Source organism: Pleurodeles waltl, chromosome 3_1 (genome assembly GCF_031143425.1).
Source record: "Pleurodeles waltl isolate 20211129_DDA chromosome 3_1, aPleWal1.hap1.20221129, whole genome shotgun sequence".
NCBI classification, from domain to species: domain Eukaryota; kingdom Metazoa; phylum Chordata; class Amphibia; order Caudata; family Salamandridae; genus Pleurodeles; species Pleurodeles waltl.
In genome coordinates this window covers 174,320,095-174,343,068 of record NC_090440.1, presented here as the reverse complement: position 1 = coordinate 174,343,068, position 22,974 = coordinate 174,320,095, and the positions used below count along the sequence as shown (strand labels likewise).

At 50.3% G+C, this 22,974-nt stretch overlaps 1 long non-coding RNA gene across 1 annotated transcript in view; it reads left to right on the top strand.

Moving 5' to 3' along the window:
* Positions 1–22,974, top strand: part of LOC138283174 (uncharacterized) — a 180,402-nt gene that overhangs the window by 20,672 nt on the left and 136,756 nt on the right. The window contains exon 2 of the long non-coding RNA XR_011201108.1: positions 1,639–1,703. This is a non-coding gene — a long non-coding RNA (uncharacterized lncRNA). The remainder of the gene's footprint in view (positions 1–1,638; positions 1,704–22,974) is intronic.

The window sequence follows — 22,974 nt, the reverse complement described above, 5'->3', positions numbered from 1 at the left end:
AGTGGGTGTGTGAGTGTCTGATTGGGTCTATGAGTGGGAGAAATGTATTGAAAGAAATAAAGAGAAAAAGAAAGTGAGAGGAAAACAGATAGAGTTTTTTAAGGCTTAAGAATGAATTCGATATTTGTGTTCATTTTAAAATATAATAAAGAATAATTTAAATTTACATGAGAAATGTATTTGTTATTTTAAATAAAATAATTATTTTACTAAATAAAAGGAAATGAGTCAAGCTGGACTTAAACCCCCAAAGGTCAGTGTGAAGGTCTGCAAAGGTCCCCCCTCCACCCTACTTTTTATGATATTCAGGACAGGGGGACTGAGTCTCTGCATCCGTAATGGCAGCTGAACATTTCTGCTTGTGCTGTGGCCAGCCAATCAGACGCGGGCCCTCTCACTCCAGTGAGAATGTTGCAGGACAATTCAAAAACATAGAAAATGGAAAGAAGACAGACTCTTCTTTTGGCAGTGTAAAGACAGCTCTTTACTGTTGTGACAGGGAGATCAACCCTCCTCACACAGGCAAGCAGCCAGTCTGAATTTGCTGCTTCACAGGCAGCTTCTTTTTCACAGAGTCAAACAATACTTTATTACAGAACATCAAACAATGAATTTCTACATAGGTATATGTTTGTTGTGGGAAAACATCATACCACCAACCATAACCCTAAACTTTAACCTAAATTACTACACATCTATATTGCAGAACAGGAAATAATAATTGACTTGTCAATTACAGATTAGAAATAGAAAGACAATAGAACACCTGTGACCCCAAAACTCTGACCTAATCGCTACACATTCTTCATTGTAGCTTTCAAAATGCTTGGTAAACTAATCATTCTACGTTCTTGAATGCATGCATATTTGCGTTAAACACAGTTATAATGCCACGTGTGCTTTATCATTGTGAACCTAAGACCTCTGTAAATCCTGAACTGAATAGATTTCCTGCACCCATTGTCTAATCAAGTTGCAATCTATGTGAAAACACAGGGTACATGCAGGGAGCCTGTGTGTTTAAGTTGTAAATTCCTTCATGCTTACTAAACGCAAGTTGGCCTACAGTGTTCTTTTACTATGTATAGCTGTGTGGCACCTTCTGCTGGTGCCTGTTGTTACGTTATGTTTTCATTTTTATATTTCACATTCCCTACAACAAAAACGAGATGGCCGATGGGAAAAAGGCTCCTATGGGCAATCATATTGCTCTATTATTTGAAGTTGTATATTCCTGTGAGAATTTTGAGACTCGTGCATACCCAAAGGTCCAGATATTTACAAAATGTTATCCTAAATTTCTCAAAAACTACTGAAAGGATTTATACCAAGCTTGTTTTGTGACCCTGCCTCTTTTTTCATCTCCGCCTTGATGGATCACCCCAAAACTTTCCAGGAAGAAGCTGAGGTGGGTAAGCTTTTGTTTGGAAAGTTTTGTGAAGATTCATCAAACAGCGCCAAAGTTATTAGTAATCTGACAATTTCATTTTGTATGGAAATGTGGTCCTAACTATAACTGCCCAGTGGCAACAAGTCAGGTTAAAATTATAGGATGCTTTTTGTTTGCTATTCCCACTGATATCTTTTTCGTCTATAAATTCTAATAAATAATTATGTGTAACTGTTTATTTTTTCCAGGTAGTGACATCTTAAATCCTTCCTGGGGAAATTGAGCTCCTTGAGAAAAAAAGGATTACAATCAGGTAAGTCTCTTTTTTTCCTACTCTTTCTCTCTTTTTCTTTCTCTTATCTCTTCCTCCTCTCTTCACTTGGTCTATCCATTTGTTCTTCAGTAGATCTGTCCATCTGCGCCTGCCTCCTATTTTTCATTTAGTGTCACTGAATTTGTTCCTTCTGTATATTCATCTTTATATTTATGGATTTCTATACTGACTATTCCATCAAAGCCCCATGCAAAAGAGATGAAAAAATGTGTTTTGTATTCTGACAAACCTGTCAACATTCCCTGTTACGATTCTATATTAATGAATCAATTCTGGACTTGTCCTGCTTGAGTATCATCTTTGACTTGCGAACTCAATGATGAACATACTGCATCTCCGATGTTTCCCCTCTTCTGAGTTTCCTTCCTATCACCAAAACACTTTTGTGTGAAAGAAAAGAACAGTGCAATCTCCTTTCCACTAACTCCTTCCCTGCCCGGAATTACTCACCCCATGTAAGAAAATGGGTGTACTATAAGATAGATTTGGGGCCCTCTCGTGCAGTACACTTACATTTATCTCCTTGTGTTCAGTAACAGTTATTTACTTAACCTTCAGCTCAATTGTTTGGAGGCTATGGCAAAGAGCAGTAGGGCTTAGCAAAGGAACAGTGTGTAAAGCATTTAACAGCTCCAAACAACAGAATAAGAAAGTCATTAAACAAGAAAGGGACACAACAACAATTTATAAATATAGACCATATTTTTATAAATTTTTAGAGTCATTGCTGACCAAAATTTATTGGAGGTTTTCCGGAGATATGAATTTTTAAAGTATTTAACAACTTTGACATCATCCGCTAACAGGCATTGACAAGTGAATACTTTGAAAACGTTTGAAATGTTTGTAAGAATTTGTAACACTGAGTTCAGCTACTCAGACCTGGGTAGGGCGACCAACTGCAACAGGATAGAGGTCTAGTAGGACAAAAATAATTTGTGGGACAGTTACCTGGTCACCAGAGGACATTAGAGTGAGTTCCAAACTTTACAGGGCAACCGCCATTGACTGCTGTAGAGTGGTCCTGATGATGAAGGATGTTGGCCTAAAGTTGGTCAATGGATGTTACAGATGTTGTGCGATCACACTGGGGAAGTTCAGTCATGTTCTTGGCCCACAGGTGAGTGGGAGTGACTCCGTCACAGATCTCAAGGTCCCACAAAGTCCTCTATGCGGGTGTCCAAGGGCTGCTGATGCAGACCTTTCATTCTTGTAGCACAGCAGTCACTGTGCAAATTGTTAGTGGGGGCTAGTGTCCCTTGGGGTGGATGAATCTGGCCACAACCAACACCGACGGGTCCAGCAGAGTCGGGTGCAACTTCTGGCCATTTTCAAGTTGTTCATCAAGGTGCTTGGAGTCTGGTTGTGGCAAAACAGCTGTGGTGGCTACCAGAGATGCAGGTTAGGCTCTTTCAGCTTTAATGTCCCCAGTGCTGTTTTGGGGGGGTAGGCAACAGACCCTTGGAATCTCTGTTTGAGTTGGGGCTGAAAATCAACTTTCCCCCAAGCAAGGCATGCGGAACAAGGTCCAAACCCAGCTAGCCCAAAGTGCAACAGGTGAAATCGCTCTGACGTTGCAGCTTCTTCTTGTGCATTTCCAATGGGTGCAAATGGTCTTCTTGTTGTCTGTGATCTGAATCCAGTGACTATTGAAGTCTCAGGTGCCAGGGATGCCCATTAAATCCCAGTAAAGTGCACCGAGGGGACAACGCGATTACTAGCCAATGGGCTAGTATGTCCCCTTCTAACTTGTGACACAGTTCGGGTGATGTGTGGCATCTGGCTAACCCAGAGTACATCTTGCATACCACAAACATCATGGCTGAAGTCCTCCTCGAGTCTAAGGATCTTGGGAGCCCAATCCCGGGGGGGTGACCACCAGGGGCAGCACACCCACACAAAACTGGTTCTGACACCAGTTTTCCCTTCCTTGCTCCTGGCTTCACCTTGTCTAGGGAAACAAAAGGCTTCCTGTGTGGGAGCGTTGTTGTAGTGGCCCTTCTGCATCACCTTTGATTCCTGACTCCTGGGCTAACACCCTTTGCTGCCCATCCTGTAGGAGGGGGCCACACTTTCAGTGTGGCAACAGCCTTTGATTCTGGCCTGGGAGTCTTTCATACATCTCCCCAGGCAGGCAGAAACCTGTCAGTCCCAGTGCCTCTGCAGAGTCATTGGACCAGCTGGGTCAAAGAACAGCAACTGTTTCAAATGTTTCCAGCATTCATTTTGACATAAATGTCCGCTGTGCTAATAAGTTGCATTTAATATCCCCTTTAATTTGATACCTTACATGACATAGGCCCTCATTCTGACCCTGGCGGTCTTTGACCGCCAGGGCGGAGGACCGCGGGAGCACCGCCGACAGGCCGGCGGTGCTCCAATGGGGATTCCGACCGCGGCGGTAAAGCCGCGGTCGGACCGGCACCACTGGCGGGGTCCCGCCAGTGTACCGCGGCCCCATTGAATCCTCCGCGGCGGCGCAGCTTGCTGCACCGCCGCGGGGATTCCGACCCCCCCTACCGCCATCCAGATCCCGGCGGTCGGACCGCCGAGATCCGGATGGCGGTAGGGGGGGTCGCGGGGCCCCTGGGGGCCCCTGCAGTGCCCATGCCACTGGCATGGGCATTGCAGGGGCCCCCGTAAGAGGGCCCCTACATGTATTTCACTGTCTGCTGCGCAGACAGTGAAATACGCGACGGGTGCAACTGCACCCGTCGCACAGCTTCCACTCCGCCGGCTCGATTCCGAGCCGGCTTCATCGTGGAAGCCTCTTTCCCGCTGGGCTGGATGGCGGTCTGAAGGCGACCGCCCGCCAGCCCAGCGGGAAAGTCAGAATTACCGCCGCGGTCTTTCGACCGCGGAACGGTAACTTGACGGCGGGACTTTGGCGGGCGGCCTCCGCCGCCCGCCAAGGTCAGAATGAGGGCCATAGTTAGGTAGCCTCTGTCAGGAGTTAGATGCATTGGAGTGCCAACTGTTAACTCTGTAAATACCTTATATACTTCTCTGTTCTGTTAGCTGGAGTTTCACAACCCCCTGCTTAACGGCTGCCTGACTAATCAGGACCTTTTGTGGGTCAGGTAATGTCTTGCCAGTGCAAAATCTGGAGTTCTTCCTTACTGAAGTAGAATCTCCATGGCCCACTGGAACGTTTTCTGAAAGTTGCTCACCTTCCTACACTTCTTTTTCTTGCCTCTCTCCTGGGACCTACTTTTACTGCCTGTAGGTTCAGTACCTCCAGAATCCTTATGAGAGATGTTGCACTAAGCAACTTCCTTGTTTGGGCTCAGACCAACCTCTAGGATGTCGCTTTCAAGGAGACAATCAAGGAGGAGTTCTGGCTAGCTACCACCCTCTGCCAACTAAGGGAACCATCTACCTCTAAAGTCAATAAATCTACAGGCCTAACAGTAACCTCACCTGGGACAGCCCTTACTCTTCTGGTCACTCCTGGCAAATACTGGTTAGGGGATACCAGCCTGTCAGGCACAAGTTTGCCCGAGGACACTGACTGAGATTCCATTCACCTGGATGTGGTGAAAGTGTTTACTTCCATCTCGAATCACCAACTCACCCCATAGGCCCTTTTCCCAGTTAAAAACTCCAAGGAGAAGCCCTGCGGCTAACGGCCGCCACACATGGGCCAAGCCTTGCAGGCAACTACCGCCGCACATAGCCAAAAGCTGTGTGCAGTGGTGGTTGCATTAATGTGTAGTAATTAAAATTACTTTAGGTTAAAAAAACATAGAAATTCACTGAAACAAATAAAGGTTACAGGGACTTTATAGTTGGGAAATAGAATTAAAAAAACATTGAAATTCACTTATAAAACAAAAGGTTACAGGGACATTATAGTCAGGATCTGAATTTACATGTGCAAAACCATAGAAATTCAGCAGTTATAGTCATGGTTAGATCAAGGTACTATAACTCGTGCCCTAAGGTAACTATAACTCGCACACTCGGCATGCACTGCTTATCACTCTACATACTATATCAATCATGACATCTTTGGTAACATCATTGATAATATCAATGTAACATTTGCAGTAAAATTATTTAGGAAAAGACTGCATGGCATGGGCATGAGTTATAATTACCTCAGGGCACGACTTATAGTTACTTGAGCTAACCATATCTACAACTACTGAAATTGTAAGGTTTTGTGCAAGCAAATTAAGATCCTAACTATAACATCCCTGTAACCTTTGATTTTTCAAGTGAAAATGTATATGTATATTACCTAGTGGTGGTCCCCACTAGGTAGTTATAGTTGGAACCTAGTTTCTATAGAAAAAGCTTTTTTGTTTGCTAATAACTTTGGCGCCGTTTGATGAATTTTCATGAAAGTTTCCGAAAAACAAGGATGGTCACTTCAGCTGCTGTCTGGAAAGTTTTGGAGTGATCCTCTCTGGGGCAGAGAAAAAGAGGGGGTCTAAAAACATGTTTCCCTGTTGATTTTTCCATAGGGATTTTGAACAGTGATAGCACCCAAACAACTGGGCGGAATTACACCGAATTTGGCACAAAGGTAGCTCTTGGCCCAGAAAGAGGATTTTTTATTTGGTGTAAATCTGTTCAGTAGCTTTAGAAAAAGTAAAAAAAATCTAAATTTGTATATATAGGGAACCGGAGGATTTGCGACCCCTGCCGATCTTGTGCTGAGATCTGATTGGCTTGTAATGAAGAAGAGGTTTACCCAACAAACCCTACCTGACCTGGGTAAGAGAACGCGTTATATCATGGAATTGGTCAAAAAGCCAGGATTAATTATCCTTTTTTCTACAAAGAGAAGTGATAAATACTCTCTTCGGAAAGTGATTTCTTTGAAAAATTTATTCACACATCATCAAGCCGGACGAAGAAAGAAAACACTCAAAATTACAAAATGTCCCAATTATGCAAGAACATAACACAAGGAATAACATTTACAAAGCATCAACAGTTATAGAACATGTGGTGAAAAAATTTAAAAAAGTGGACAGAATACATCGTCTGAGGATTGTCCTAAATAAATCTCCTCCACAAGAGGTGGTGGTACGTAAATCACTTAAAGTCGTGATCCACTCACAAGCGATGGTTGTGGAAAACTGTACCCACAAGTGCTGGACCCTTATCAATTTCTTCTTGGGGTTCCTTGCAATGTGTGATAAAACTCTGGAGGGTCAAATACGCTTTCTACCCAACCTCGCCGAAATCCACAAGGTGTTGACGCGTATCGGCCCCTTCAAATATGGACCTCATCAGGACTATAAATGGACAACATTTCCTAATAACAAACCGGAAAAGACACCATAAACTAAAAACAATTAAAAACTTAAAAAATGCCAATCTATCACGCCCTTGGTGCAGGCTATGCGGTAACATAGAGTCTAAATAACCCAACGTGTCAGTCTGCACACCCATGCTGAGTACACAGTGCTTACTTTAATCTAAACACTGGCTCAAACAACTCGTGTGTCACTCGTGCACAGGGTTCCATCGTGAGCGTGAAGAACAAAAAGTGAATTGGAAAGCTGTAGCGCTAGGTCAGGGAGCCTATTACCTTGACTGGTCCTAAAACTTGTGGCAGCCAAGTGGTTCCTCGTCTGAAGGAAACCTAAACACAGAAATATATCAAGAAATTAAATGCACTGCAACAACCACTCTAAGGGAAAAGGCTTGCCAGATCGAGCCTGTGGTAGCAGAAAAAAGGTGGTTGCACTGCTACACTTACTGTAAACAATTAGCTTGTACAGGTTCCTTCTGCCATCCCGCACCTCGAATCTGCGCGCAGCGTCCAATCAGCACTAGCGTCAAATCTCTTTTCGTTAGCATCTGGATATGACGCATGGCTGGCGGTCCTTAGGGAATTATTTGCTCAGCCAAGCTGGGCGGCGCGGCGCTTATGAAGCCGTCATGCCGGCTGACCGTGTTGGTTAAAGGGGTCGGGGCATCCCTAAAGGAAGGATCAGCCATCTTGGAGTGTGTTGGAAAATGGGTTATTGGTAGGGCAGATAGGTACCTACCCCTAACAACAAGCCACTAACCTCCACATAGGTACAGTTAGGTCTCAGTAAATTAATCCCAGCTCAACCCTTGGTAGCTTGGCAACGAGCGTCAAGGCTTAATTTAGGAGACAAAGGGCCTGATTCTAACTTTGGAGGACGGTGTTAAACCGTCCCAAAAGTAGCGGATATACCACCTACCGTATTACGAGTCCATTATATCCTATGGAACTCGTAATAAGGTAGGTGGTATATCCGCCACTTTTGGGACGGTTTAACACCGTCCTCCAAAGTTAGAATCAGGCCCAAAGTGTAAAGCATTCAAATATCATAAAACAGTAATTAAATAAAACACAGGAAACAGTTTAAAAATCCAAAACCAATTTATAAAAATAGTTTATATTTTTATCTTTAAAATGACACAAAAACGATTAAAATCGGTTCAGGGGAACCGGAGATATGAATTTTTAAAGAATTATTACTTTTCTAGCGCTTAGAAACAAAAAGCGCCAATCGGGTCATCTGGTTGCACCTCGACCGGGGCAAAGTCAAACTTTCAGGCCGGCCGCAATGGAGCCCTGCTCGGCTACAGGTCGCGGGAGGCCTCGGTTAAAAAGTTACCTTCTGACTTAGTCTTTATTTTGAAGTTTTTCTTCACCGGGACGAACCTGCCAGTTGAATCCGACCTCCTGGAGCCCTTGTCCGGATACGCGATGTGGGTTTCCTCGGTGGAGACTTTTACCTTCGGACTTAGTCGTTTTTTCGAGATGAAAATCCTTCGACCGGGGTAAACCTGGATCTTGATCCGACGTCCATGGAGCCCTTCTCGGATACGATGGCTGGGAGGTCCCGGTCAACTTTTTACGTTCGGACTTAGGTGGTCATTCTGACCCTGGCGGCGGAGGACCGCGGGAGCACCGCCGACAAGCCGGCGGTGCTCCAATGGGGATTCCGACCGCGGCGGTAAAGCCGCGGTCGGACCGGCACCACTGGCGGGCTCCCGCCAGTGTACCGCCGCCCCATTGAATCCTCCACGGCGGCGCAGCTTGCTGCACCGCCGCAGGGATTCCGACCCCCCCTACCGCCATCCAGATCCCGGCGGTCCGACCGCCGGGATCCGGATGGCGGTAGGGGGGGTCGCGGGGCCCCTGGGGGCCCCTGCAGTGCCCATGCCACTGGCATGGGCATTGCAGGGGCCCCCGTAAGAGGGCCCCTACATGTATTTCACTGTCTGCTGCGCAGACAGTGAAATACGCGACGGGTGCAACTGCACCCGTCGCACAGCTTCCACTCCGCCGGCTCGATTCCGAGCCGGCTTCATCGTGGAAGCCTCTTTCCCGCTGGGCTGGCGGGCGGTCTGAAGGCGACCGCCCGCCAGCCCAGCGGGAAAGTCAGAATTACCGCGGCGGTCTTTCGACCGCGGAACGGTAATCTGACGGCGGGACTTTGGCGGGCGGCCTCCGCCGCCCGCCAAGGTCAGAATGAGGGCCTTAGTCTCTTTTTCGGATGTTTTTCTTTACCGGGACGAACCACGAAGTCAGGCCGGGTCGCGGTTGAGGCAAGCCGGCTAGAATTTCCACGGCGGGTCGGTCCCTCTCTGGAGCTTTTTTCCAAAAATTCTCAAATCTTTTCCAAACTTCTGGGGCTTCACCCAGATGTTCTTTTAAGGTTATTTTGGGGTCCACAGCTCACCCCAAGGGTCCAGAAGTTCTGTGATGGTCCTTGGGGGGTGCGGACTTCAACTCCCAGAATGCACCTGGCGCAAACTCCTTTTTGGCCACTGGACACTGGTCAGCTGGTCGCTTTCTTCAGGAGTTGGTGCAGGGGACTCTGGTTAGCAATTTTTCACCTGTAGCAAACAGGGAGTCCCTCCTTGAACCAGTTGAAGCCAGGCAAAGTCCTTCTTGTGGTGAAGCCCAAGTGTGCAGCTGGTGCAGTCCTTCTGAGTGCAGGTTCCAGGTGCAGGCCAGGGGTCCAGCAGGGCAGTCCTTCTTCTTCTTTAGTTCCTTTCTTGTTGAATTCTGGAGGGGATCTGAGGCGTGGGTGCAGGTCTGCCAGTTTTATCCTTGCTCCTGGGTGAAAAGCAGGGGGGCCCTAGTTCTCCAATCAGGGACAGGGTCGTCCCCCTGTGATGACCACTTCGTGGGAAGTGTGGCAAAAATCCATCCCAGAAGGCAACAGTCTCTAAAAATCCAACATGGATGAATCTGATTTTTGGAGGTTACATCTGGCTGAGCCCACCCACTGGTGTAGCTAAAAATCATAAACACACCCCTCTCCTGCCCTCTCCTAATCTAATCAAGGGGGCACCTAATTGTCTGGGGTTGCAGGATGTGGGGGTGTTGCTGGGTGCTGCAAATGTCCTTCTCTGTCTTTGAAGACCAGTTTGGCAGCCCTCCCCCTTCCTGCCTCACCATCTGCTGAGGGGAGATTCTCTCCCCCAAGCACATTCCTTTGTGTGAAGCCTGGCCACTTCACACCTCATCAAGGCAGCCTGGCAGAAGCTGCTGCAGGCTGGCCAATCAGAGCACAGCAGCAAAAACAATGCAGAGCTGAAATTGGCAACTTTTTAGGTAAAGTCTAAACTTTTTACCTGAACTAGTTATATTAAATCCAACAACTGGAAGTTGTAGGATTTATTACAACAATTAATTTGATACCAAATTTTTGGTATGCAACATTTAAGGAGACTTTAAAATTTAAAATAAAGTCTGCCCATTCTAGCCTATGAAGGCCATTTACTTCAATGAGGGAAAAACGAATTTGGCTGTTTTTACCTCACCAGGGCTTATAAATCTATTTTTATAAAGTCCCTGCTTATAGTTACATGGCACCCAGCCCTAGGGGCACATAGGGCACACCTTAGGGGTGACGTATATGTAAAAATAAGGTAGTTTAAGACTTTGGAAGTACCTTTCATTCCAAAGTAGAATTTGCATATAACTTTAATTTAAAAGCAGCCAGCAAGGCAGGCTTGCTTTTAAAATGACACTGGGCACCTCAGCAATGCACCTAGGTGTGCACCACCTATGCTGTGGTCCCTAAACCTACATGCCCTACCATATACTAGGGACTTATAGGTAGGTTAACTTAGCCAATTATAATTAGCCTAATTTGCATATCCATTTTACACAGAGCACAGGCCCTCGGACTGGTTAGCAGTACCCAGGGCACCATCAAAGTCAGGAAAACACCAGCAAAAAGAGGAAAATGGGGGCAAAAAGTTATGGGGCCTCTGCAATCAGCCCTGTTTTCTCACAGAGTGGCACTGGGCGGCTGGGGAGAGCGGGCGGGAGCCGGCTTCACCCCGGATGGCAATATCAGGTTCTCCTATAAATTAATAAAGTACTGTAAAAGGAACCTCTCGGCTCGTGAGCATGAAAAGCGGACTATTCCTTCAGTGAATCTAATGCCCGACAGTGAACCTGACGGATCACTAAGTTCAAACGTTGGCAAACCTTGTGGTACGCTACAGTCGAAAAAATCTAAAAAATTGAATGGCCATCGACTAACAGCTCAGCATTCTGATTCTGATTCATTGTCTTTGGCACCCTGTGTAAACCAACCCCTAACTGAATACAAGATATGGAACTGCTGTTGTTAAAGGGGTGGACAGGGTGATCGGGTGAAAAGGTTCCAGACAATGGGACAGAGTCACCTCTAGAGGGATACCAAATGCAGGACCAACTGTGTACAAACATAATAACTGTTTATAAAATAAGTGATACCTGCGAGAGCGCAGTGCTACCTGAACGTACACAAGAAAGATTGAGGCGTGACAGAAAATAGAGAGATACAGGCCCTCATTCTGACCCTGGCGGTCGGCGGAGAGACGGCGGTCGGACCGCGAACAGACCGGCGGTATTAAAAATGGCATTCTGACCGTGGCGGTCCCCGCCGCGACCGACCGCCACTTCTCCACTCCGACCGCCACGGCAGTCATGACCGCCGGGCTGGAGTTTGCGCACTCCGGCCCGGCGGTCGTCCCAAGACCGCCAAGGGTATTATGACCCTGCCTACCGCCGCGGTTTCTTGCGGGCGGGAACCGCCGTGCGAACCATGGCGGTAAGCACTATCGGGGCCAGGGAATTCCTTTCCTGGCACTGATAGGGGTCTCCCCCACCCCCCACTACCCACCCGAGTCCTCCCCCCACACCCTCCACCCCCCTGCCACCCCCCAGAGGTGGTACGAACCCCCTCCCCACCCCCACCCCGACATGCACATACATGCACCCCGACATGCACACACCCCCAACATGCACATATACACCCCCCCTACACACACATACACAACGGGGACACATACCCGCACACATACATGCAGACACGCGCACCTGCCGAACAGCACACATTACCCATAGACACAGCAGCACCCCCCGCCCGCATACACGCACTCACACACCCCCTCTACACACTCACACGCACACCCCCATGCACGCCCACATCACACAACACCCCCCCACCCCCTCCCCTCACGGACGATCAACTTACCTTGTGCGTTGGTCCTCCGGGAGGCGACGGGAGCCATGGGGAGGTGACCGCCAACAGAAGACCGCCAACAGAAGACCGCCACACAGAAATGTGGGTCGTAATTCTGTGGGCGGTGTTCTGCTGGCGTGGCGGTGGAGGTTGACCAGTCTCCACTTTCCCGCCGACCGCCAGTGTGGCTGCTGGCGGTTTTCCGGCGGAACGCTCCCAGCGGTCAGAATGCGCACAGCGGCATACCGCCGCGGTCGGCGGTCTTCACCGCGGCGGTAACTCGGCGGTCTTGCGAAAAGACCACCAAGGTCAGAATGAGGGCCACAGTCTTTTAGTTTAGTGCCTAAATTTCATCAATGTCATTAAGTCCTTGGCGGGCTGTTTGATATTTTTCAATTAGCCTTGCTTCCAATCTCAGCAATTTATCAGTTGTAGGTTGTCCATCTGCCTTGGTTTGTACGAAAGCCAATGAATGTCCTCTGCTGTATGTTTAAATTCTGTGAAATGGTCCACCAGTGGTGCTCCTTTTGTTGAACATTTTATCCTTGACCTGTGTTGCACGATGCGAGTTTTGAACAATTGGGAAGTTAGACCAATATATACTTTTTCACAAGGGCACATAATACAATAAATGACATTCTTGGTGTTACAGTTTGAAAAATTTCTTTGGACATATACTTTTCCATTTATCACCACCTCTTTTGAATCACATGTATATTGGCATGGCAGACATTTGTAGCATCTGTAATGTCCTTGTATGGTAGGTAACTGAAGCATCGTTCTGAGCCCTCTTTTTTGTGTCTGTGTGTTAGCTGCTCTCACCCATTGATCTCTTAAGCTATGGGCTTTTTTGAATGCAAACAAAGGTTTGTTATGCCTAGATCCTTAACTGTCTTCCAGTTCTTCTCTATAATGGACCGGATTTTATTGGCCTTCGGACTGTATGTGATGACGCAGGTAAGAGGCTTTTCTTTAGTTTTTTCTTTAGGGACTAGAAGTGTCTCTCTTGGGGTATACCAAGCTCTTTTGGCAGCTGCTTTCACTAGTTTTTTAGGGTAGCCCCTATCTAACAGTTTTTCTGTTAGCTCCATAGCATTGTTGAAATAATCCTCTTTGTCACTACAGTTTCTCCTGATGCCGAGGAACTGACCGTATGGCAGATTCTCTCTTAGTGTTCTGGGGTGTCCACTTGAGAAGTGTAGTAGTGCATTACGGTCTGTGGGTTTCTTATAGAGACTCACTTCTAACTGACCATTTCCTGCTAGGATCCACAGATCACGGAAACTGATTCTTCTGTTATCCTTATTTATGGTGAATTTCAAATCAGCTGTGAGTTGGTTTAACCAATCGAGGAATGAACTAAGTGCTTCTTCAGTTCCCTCCCAGATCAGTAACAAATCGTCATTGTACCTATACCATTTAATGATGTTTTTTTCAAAAGGATTAGAATGTGGGTAGATCCACTTCTGTTCGAAGCAATCCATCACTAAATTAGCTATTTCGAGTGCAAAGCTGCATCCCATATCTACACCTTTAATTTGTCTGTACCAGTTTTCTTTGTATTTGAAAAAATTCTGTTTGAGCCATAATGTGGCTAGGGAGACCAAAAATTCTCTGGGGGTTATCAGGTCCATCATTGCTGTCTAGCACCTTCCTGATCACCTCTATTGCTTCATCTTGAGGGATGTTCATATATAGAGATTATGGGGGTCATTCTGACCTCGGCGGTAAAAGGCGCTTACCGCCGGTCAGAAGGCCGCCATAACACCGCCGTGGCCGCGGGAAACCGCCACGGTCATTCTGACCCGCAACAGGCAAACCGCCAAAAACCCGACATCCACAAAAGCCCGCCACACCAACGGCCAGCGAAAAACTGGCGATGACCAAACCTCCACCGTCACGCCAACAGAAATACGCCCATTCCATTCCGACCCACGAATCCACGCGGCGGTCTTTCAACCGCGGTATTCCATTGGCGGTACACACCGCTGCGGTCAAAATACACACACAGCTCCAAAACACTGCCACATTGGACATTTTGAAATACACACACCTGATACACATACAAACACCACTCCCACACACCCAACACAATATAAAACACACACCCACATCACCCACAAACCCCTACGACCACCATTTATTGACTAAGGCCAGAGAGAGACACCACCAGCTAGTACAGAGCATTCACAGGCACATTACACCATCACTCACACAACATCCACGCACAAAACACCACACACCACCACACTCACCACACTCATCACCACAAACACCACCCCACACCTCATCCACACCACCCCATGGCACCCCAAAGACACCCCAGGTTTTCAGACGCTGAACTCAGGGTCATGGTGGAGGAAATAGTTTGGGTAGAGCCCCAGCTCTTCGGGACACAGGTGCAGCACACCACCATTGCCAGGAAGATGGAGCTATGGCAAAGAATAGTGGACAGGGTCAACGCTGTGGGTCAGCATCCACGAAATCGGGACGACATCAGGAAGCGGTGGAATGACCTACGGGGGAAGGTGCGTTCCATGGTATCCAGACACAACATCGTGGTGCAGAAGACTGGCGGCGGACCCCCACCTCAACCCCCAGAATTTACAACATGGGAGGAACAGGTCTTGGCGATCCTGCATCCTGAGGGCCTCGCAGGAATAGGCGGAGGAATGGACTCTGGTAAGTCTAATCTCAACTACTTCATCCCCCCCCACCCACCGGCATGCCAAATCATACCCCCACCCTCCCCCCCCACCCCCATCACACATCCTCCTTGCTAATGTCTCACCATCACAAACCCACCCATCCCAAAACCAAGCCCTGCATGCGACCACAAACCATGGACACCCATCACCTAAGCATGCCCACTGCACATGCCCATCCCCCACCAAACCACCGTCACAACAGCCCGCACAAGGGAATGCCAGCACTGGGGTACACGGGCAGCCACCCATTGCACGCTATGGCACACACAGAAGCAATAACCATACTCTTATACCCCTGCAGGACCCGAACGCCACGACACCGCCCAGGAGGGTCCAGAAATGTCCATTCCACCCCCAGAAGAGGCCCACAGTGATGACAGCAGCTCTGTCTCCCTGGACCCAGATGACCAACCCGGCCCATTGGGGACCTCGGGACAGTCGGTTCCCCTCGGACAGCCACAGGCCACAGCAGACCTACCCCCCTCTGGGAACACCAGCACAGCACCCACCCAGCGGGCCCATGCCTCTGTCTCCAGGACACGTCAATCAACGGTGTGTGCACCACTTCAGGGCACCCAGGTTAACCCACCACCCCAACAACAACAGGGACCTGGGGCAGTGGTAGTGGGCACACGGTCCAGGGGACAGAGGCCCAGGGAAACAGGGGAACTGGGAGGGCTACTGTGCGACAGGTGGGGGGCAGGCCCAGGGAACCCACTCTCCACGAGGCCCTATCCTCCATCATGGGAGCATACCACCGCTCCCAGGAGACGATGGCGACGGTCCTGGCCAGGTTCCAGGAGATCCAGGTACTGCAGGAGGGACAGTTTATGGGGTTCAGGGAAGAACTCAGAAACATCAGTTCCGCAATGGCACCATCGTTGTGGCTCTCAATCAGATTGTCAGCACATTGCGAGACCATGTGGCACCACAAAGGGCCCCTGTCACTAGCATGGACCAAGAACAGGCTACCACCTCCGCCGGCGCTAGTGGACAGGAGGCCCCGACACAAGAACAACAGGCCACCAGAACCCCACCCCCTGCAGAAGGAGAACCACCCCGCAAGCGGTGCATGAGATCTAGGAAGAAGACAGAGGAGGATGCCAAGACCCCCGCCAGGAAAGGATACCCCCTGATTGTCATCCCACTGTCCCACATTGTCACCCTGTCCAACCTTAAACTGCCCCAGCTCCACCTTCCACAGGCATATGGACAATGCACCTGTGAGACTGAAAATCTGGACTCTGCCATGGACATTCCTCCACCATCACCCATCACCGAATTGCAACCATTACCCAAAATTGAGCACTTTAATAAACACACTTATTGCACAAAAATAATCTGGAGTCTGCCTGTATTTTTGAACAAATGTATTACACAGAACCGTGCCAAAATGTCCAGTTACATTGTGATGACAACATACCACTGTCACACAGCTGTAGTCCAAGGGGAAACAAAGCAGAGGTCACTGAGTGGGGCCCGCATCTCTGAAATTGGAAGGGAAAGTCACAACTCAGTTAACATACACTGGGGGGAAACTCAGACAGTAGAGAGCCAGGAGACTTTAAGAAAATGTAAAATGCCGGTGTTGATTCTTACCTGTATGTCATTGAAAATACTGCTGTATTACTGTGTCCCTGTTGTCTGTGTCGTCCTCTTCGTCTTCCTCCTCTTCACTCTCCGCAGGCTCCACAGCTGCCACAACACCACCATCTGGACCATCCTCCTGCAGGAAAGGCACCTGGCGTCGCAAAGTCAGGTTGTGAAGCATACAGCAGGCCACGATGATATGGCACACCTTCTTTGGTGAGTACATTAGGGATCCACCTGTCATATGGAGGCACCTAAACCTGGCCTTCAGGAGGCCGAAGAGCCGCTCGATCACCCTCCTAGTACGCCCATGGGCCTCATTGTACCGTTCCTCTGCCCTTGTCCTGGGATTCCTCACTGGGGTCAGTAGCCATGACAAGTTGGGGTAACCAGAGTCACCAATCAGCCACACACGGTGTCTCTGAAGTAGTTCCATCACGTAAGGGATGCTGCTATTTCGCATGATGTACGCGTCATGCACTGACCCAGGGAACATGCCATTTACATGGGAGATGTACTGGTCAGCCAAACAGACCACCTGGACATTCATGGAATGATAACTTTTTCTGTTCCTGTACACCTGTTCACTCGTGCTGGGGGGGACCAAAGCAACATGTGTCCCATCAATTGCACCAATGATGTTGGGAATATGTCCAAGCGCATAGAAATCACCCTTCACTGTAGCCAAATTGCCCACCTCAGGGAAAACAATGTAGCTCCGCATGTATTTCAGCAGGGCAGACAACACTCTGGACAACACCTTGGAAAACATAGGCATTCCTGATGAAATGGCCACTGTTGTTTGAAATGACCCACTTGCCAAAAAATGGAGTACTGACAGAACCTGCACTAGAGGGGGGATCCCTGTGGGTTGGCGGATGGGTGACATCAGGTCTGGCTCCATCTGGGCACACAGTTCCTGTATAGTGGCTCGGTCAAGCCTGTATGTCAGTATGACATGTCTTTCTTCCATTGTCGACAGGTCCACCAGCGGTCTGTACACGGGAAGATTCCTCCATCTCCTCGCAAGTCCCAGCGGACGGTGCCTAGGAAGGACAACATGGAGCACAGAGTCAATCAACCCACAGGTACGTTCCCACAACTTGCACAGTACACGATTCTCAATGCATTGAATGGCTTGTATGAGTGTTGATGCAAGGCCTAGGCATGTGTGACGCAGTAGAAATTAAGATATGGGGGCCCTTGAAATGGCGGCTGCCTGACCTGTGAAGTGCGACAGTGGGATGTGAGGTCAATGCGCTGGCGTGGCACACCGTGGCGGTAGGCGGTCGAAGACCGCGGCGCAAAGCCGCATTGGTTAACATTGAACCCTATGGGTTTCAGGAGCCAATGACGATGTGCGCCGGCGGTCGAGGTACGCCCCGCCGCGGGCGTGACCGCCATTTTCTATCTGCTTAATCACTCGATACCTGATCATCCACAGGAGAGGATCTATACTGCAAGTGCTGCTGTGACCTCGGTCTGGAAGAGACAATAGCTGCTGCGACTGGGGAAAGGGCCCCTGCCTTCACTTCTAAAGAATTGGAGAAACTCGTGGATGGGGTCCTCCCCCAGTATGCGCTACTCTACGGTCCTCCAGACCAACAGGTAAGTACACTGGGACCATGCTTTGTGGCCAATGCCTGGGTTGAGTGGGGTGAATGAAAGATGGTGGGGAGGGGAGCGAATGAGGCATGCATCAAATGACAGATGAGAGCATGTGTCACATGGCAAGGGTGGGGATGGGGGGCCACTCACATCGAGCATGCAGAAGGTGATGATTTTTATTTTTCTCCCCCTGTACATGTCACATAGGTCAGCGCCCACCAGAAAATTGACATTTGGCGTGCCATCGCCAAGGACGTCCGGACCCTGGGGGTCCACAACAGACGGGGCACCCACTGCCGGAAGAGGTGGGAGGACATCCGCCGCGGGAGCAGGAAGACTGCGGAGGCTCTGCTGGGGATGGCCTCCCAACGTAGGAGGGGTGCCAGTCGTACCTTGACCCCCCTGATGTCCCGGATCCTGGCGGTGGCCTACCCCGATTTGGATGGGCGTGTGAGGACATCACAGCAGACACAAGGGGGTGAGTACAAGCACATTCTGCTGATTTTGCGCACATTGGAGGTGTCTGGGTGGGGGAGGAGGGCTGTGGGTATCCCTAGGCCAGGGCGATTTCTGTAGGCTAGGCCCCTCCGTTAGGCATGGCCCTGTGCCCCCGCCCCCCACCTCTGTAGGTTGCCTAGTACAGCTATTCATGGCCCTGTGTCACCTATGTGTGGAGTAGTCGTCCATAGGCTTGCAGGCCATGTCCCACGGATTGAGTAGTGTACCCCAAGTGCGCGGCGTAGTGCAGGGGGGCTTCTGTGTCTGTCCTCTCCGCCAACGGTGTCGCCAATGCATGCACTCAACATGTCTTTGTTTCTCCACCCCCCCCCCCTTTTTTGGTGGTCTTCCTGTTCATGTGTGCATTAGCATCATCAGACGGAGGAGAAGTGGCATCGGAGCACGAGGGAGCTGCATCTCACATGGCCATGGAGGGCCATGCAACTGACTCGGATTTCACCAGTGAGACGGAGGGCGAGGGGAGCTCCACAGCGGGGACACGTGGTGACACCAGCGACACAGACACGTCCTCGGAAGGGAGCTCCCTTGTGGTGGCGGCAACATCCGTGCCCACCGCAACAACAGGTACAGCCGCCACCCAGCGCACCAGCTCCCCCCCTCCCAGCAGCCCCTCAGCCTTCGCCCGTGCCCGCTCACCCAGGAAGGTGGGCATCTCCTTCGCCCCAGGCACCTCAGGCCCTGCCCCAGTTACCCCTGCTGCCCTCACTGAGGAGGTCATTGACCTCCTGAGGATGCTCATTGTTGGGCAGTCTACCCTTTTGAATGCCATCCAGGGTGTAGAAAGGGAGGTGCACCCGAGTAATGCATACCTGGAGGGCATTCATTCGGGTCAGGCTGCCCATCAGCGATTGTTCAACGCTCTGGCCTCAGCACTGACGGCAGCCATTGTCCCTGTCTCCTGCCTCCCTCCTCCAACTTCCTCAACCCAGTCCCACTCCCCTGTACCTCTGCCTATCCCAAACACACCTACAGACCAGCCTGCACACACCTCAACACCCGAGGGAAGCTCATCCAGACATAAGCACCACACATCACACAAGCATTCACCCAAGCAACATCCACATGCAGACATGCCAACAGCCACTGCCTCCTCTGTGTCCCCCTCCTCCTCGTCTCCCTCCCTGTGACGTCTCCACTCACACTTGCATGCACCACATCTTCAGTCACTACGTCCATCACCAGCACACCCACCAGAACACTCCGCACACGTGCAGTCACCACCCCCACTACCATTTACACGTCCCCTGTCTCCTCTCCCAGTGTGTCTGTTACCCCCTCTTCCAAACCACACAAACGCAGGCAGCCACCCACCCAACAGCCATCCACCTCACGACAGCCTCCAGCACAAGCACCTGCACCCAAAGACACCAGACTTCACTCTCCTACAACCACATCCTCTTCCTCCACTCCCATACCCACTCCAACTACACGTCCCTGTCTTTCTAAATTGATTTTCCTTTCCAACCTTGACCTCTTTCCAACAACTGACCCTTCAAGTCAAGCACCGCTGAACAGGGCCCTTCAAGTCAAGAACCGCTGAACAGGGCACCGCCGTCTCAAGAACCGCTGAACAGGGCCCTTCAAGTCAAGCACCGCTGAACAGGGCCCTTCAAGTCAAGAACCGCTGAACAGGGCCCTTCAAGTCAAGAACCGCTGAACAAGGCTCTGCCGTCTCAAGAACCGCTGAACAGGGCACTGCCGTCTCAAGAACCGCTGAACAGGGCCCTTCAAGTCAAGCACCGCTGAACAGGGCACCGCCGTCTCAAGAACCGCTGAACAGGGCCCTTCAACTCAAGCACTGCTCCGCTGGGCACCGCCGTCTCTGCACCGCTCCGCTGGGCCCTTCATCTCAAGCACCACTCCGCTGGGCCCTTCAACTCAAGCACCGCTCCGCTGGGCACCGCCGTCTCTGCACCGCTCCGCTGGGCCCTTCATCTCAAGCACCGCTCCGCTGGGCACCGCCGTCTCTGCACCGCTCCGCTGGGCCCTTCATGTCAAGCACCGCTCCGCTGGGCCCTTCATGTCAAGCACCGCTCCGCTGGGCCCTTCATCTCAAGCACCGCTCTGCTGGGCCCTTCAACTCAAGCACCGCTCCGCTGGGCACCACCGTCTCTGCACCGCTCCGCTGGGCCCTTCATCTCAAGCACTGCTCCGCTGGGCCCTTCATCTCAACACCGCTCCGCTGGGCACCGCCGTCTCTGCAACGCTCCGCTGGGCCCTTCATGTCAAGCACCGCTCCGCTGGGCCCTTCATCTCAAGCACCGCTCCGCTGGGGCCTTCAACTCAAGCACCGCTCTGCTGGGCACCGCCGTCTCTGCACCGCTCCGCTGGGCCCTTCATCTCAAGCACCGCTCCGCTGGGCCCTTCATCTCAAGCACCGCTCCGCTGGGCACCGCCATCTCTGCACCGCTCCGCTGGGCCCTTCATCTCAAGCACCGCTCCTCTGGGCCCTTCATCTCAAGCTCGCTCTGCTGGGCACCGCCGTCTCAAGCACCACTGGCCCATTGGCAGAAGGGGCAGGCCCGCATCTGTGTCAGGCAGGGCTGCACGAAGCACTCTGGGACCATGCCTCCTCCAGAACCAGTGGAGTCTGTAATCCACTTGTGAGACTATGGCTTTGCACTCCCCAGGATGGCACAGTGGCCAATCCACCCACTGTAGAGACTCGTGAGACTGTGGCTTTGCACTCCCCAGGCTGGCACAGTGGCCAATCCACCCACTGTAGAGACTCGTGAGACTGTGGCTTTGCACTCCCCAGGATGGCACAGTGGCCAATCCACCCACTGTAGAGACTTGTGAGACTGTGGCTTTGCACTCCCCAGGATGGCACAGTGGCCAATCCACCCACTGTAGAGACTCGTGAGACTGTGGCTTTGCACTCCCCAGGATGGCACAGTGGCCAATCCACCCACTGTAGAGACTCGTGAGACTGTGGCTTTGCACTCCCCAGGATGGCACAGTGGCCAATCCACCCACTGTAGAGACTCGTGAGACTGTGGCTTTGCACTCCCCAGGATGGCACAGTGGACAATCCACCCACTGTAGAGACTTGTGAGACTGTGGCTTTGCACTCACCAGGATGGCACAGTGGCCATGGAGGCCCCTCGTGGATCTGGCGTCGTGGACTCATCTGGCTGAGGTGCCCCCACTTCCCTTCCCCCTGAGGTGCCTGTAGTTTTGCTATCTGATGCCCCGGCAGTGTTCTCTCCATTGGAGTCGGGTATCCTGTGTGGGCTTTGCCCATGTGTTTAGGCCCATTGGCCCACGAACAATGGCTGATAGCCAATTTGGACAGGACAATTTACATATGTATATATAGTTATAGTTGTTTGATATATTTTTTTACTTAGCCGTACAATATACTTAAAATTTCATGATCATTTTATTTTGTCTTTGCATTCTTCCGGGGGGTTTGGGGGTGTCACTCTGAGTTGTTGCTCTGCATTGATGTGTATGTAGTTGTGGGTGAGGGTGAGGGTGGGTGTGTCGTGTATGTGTGTCCCCGTAATTTTTTGCCTCCCCCCTCCCCTGTGTCATAGGTGCAGTACTCACCGTTGTCTTCTGCGCCGGCGTTCGTGCTCCTGGTAGAGGAGCAGGAAGACAATAGCTGGTAGGATGTGTAGTTCGGGTTCCATGCTGTCCAGATTCCTCGTGGAGTGTGTAGAGGTGAGCGTTTTCCGTTCGTAATGGCTGTTTTGGCCGTGTTTTTATCGGCGGGGCTACCGCCCCGGAAAAGGTGGCGGATTGGTGGGTTGTGATGGGTTGGGCGGTACATTGTCTCCCGCCTGTCTGTTGGCAGTGACCACCGCGCTGTTTGTTTGTCCCGCCGTGGCGGTCGGAGTGTTAAAGTGGCGGTCTCTGTTGGCGGTTTCCGCCAGGGTCAGAATTCCATTTTTTTTACCGCCTGCCTGTTGGCGGGTTGGCTGCCGCTTTAACACCGTCCGCCAGGGTTGGAATGACCCCATATATGTTGAATGTGACCAACAGTTGGGTATTCTCATTAAAGGGACAAGCTTCTATCTTGTTAATAATGTCCATAGAATCTCGGACATATGACTGGGTCTGGGTGACGTATGGTTTCAGAAAGACATCTATGAATTGCGCTAGGGGTTCTAAAATAGACCCGCAGGCAGAGACAATGGTTCTCCCTGGTGGTTTTTCTATGTTTTTATGGATTTTGGGTAGAATGTAAAAGCGTGGAATTCTGCCGTCGTTTTGGTTGAAAAACTCAAATTCTTTCTTACATATCTATTTGTTGTCTCTCGCTTCACGTGTGATCAGTTCGATTTGGGAACTAACTTGTTTTAAGACATCTGCTTGTATCTCACGGTAATGTGATGTGTTGTTCAGCTGTCTCAT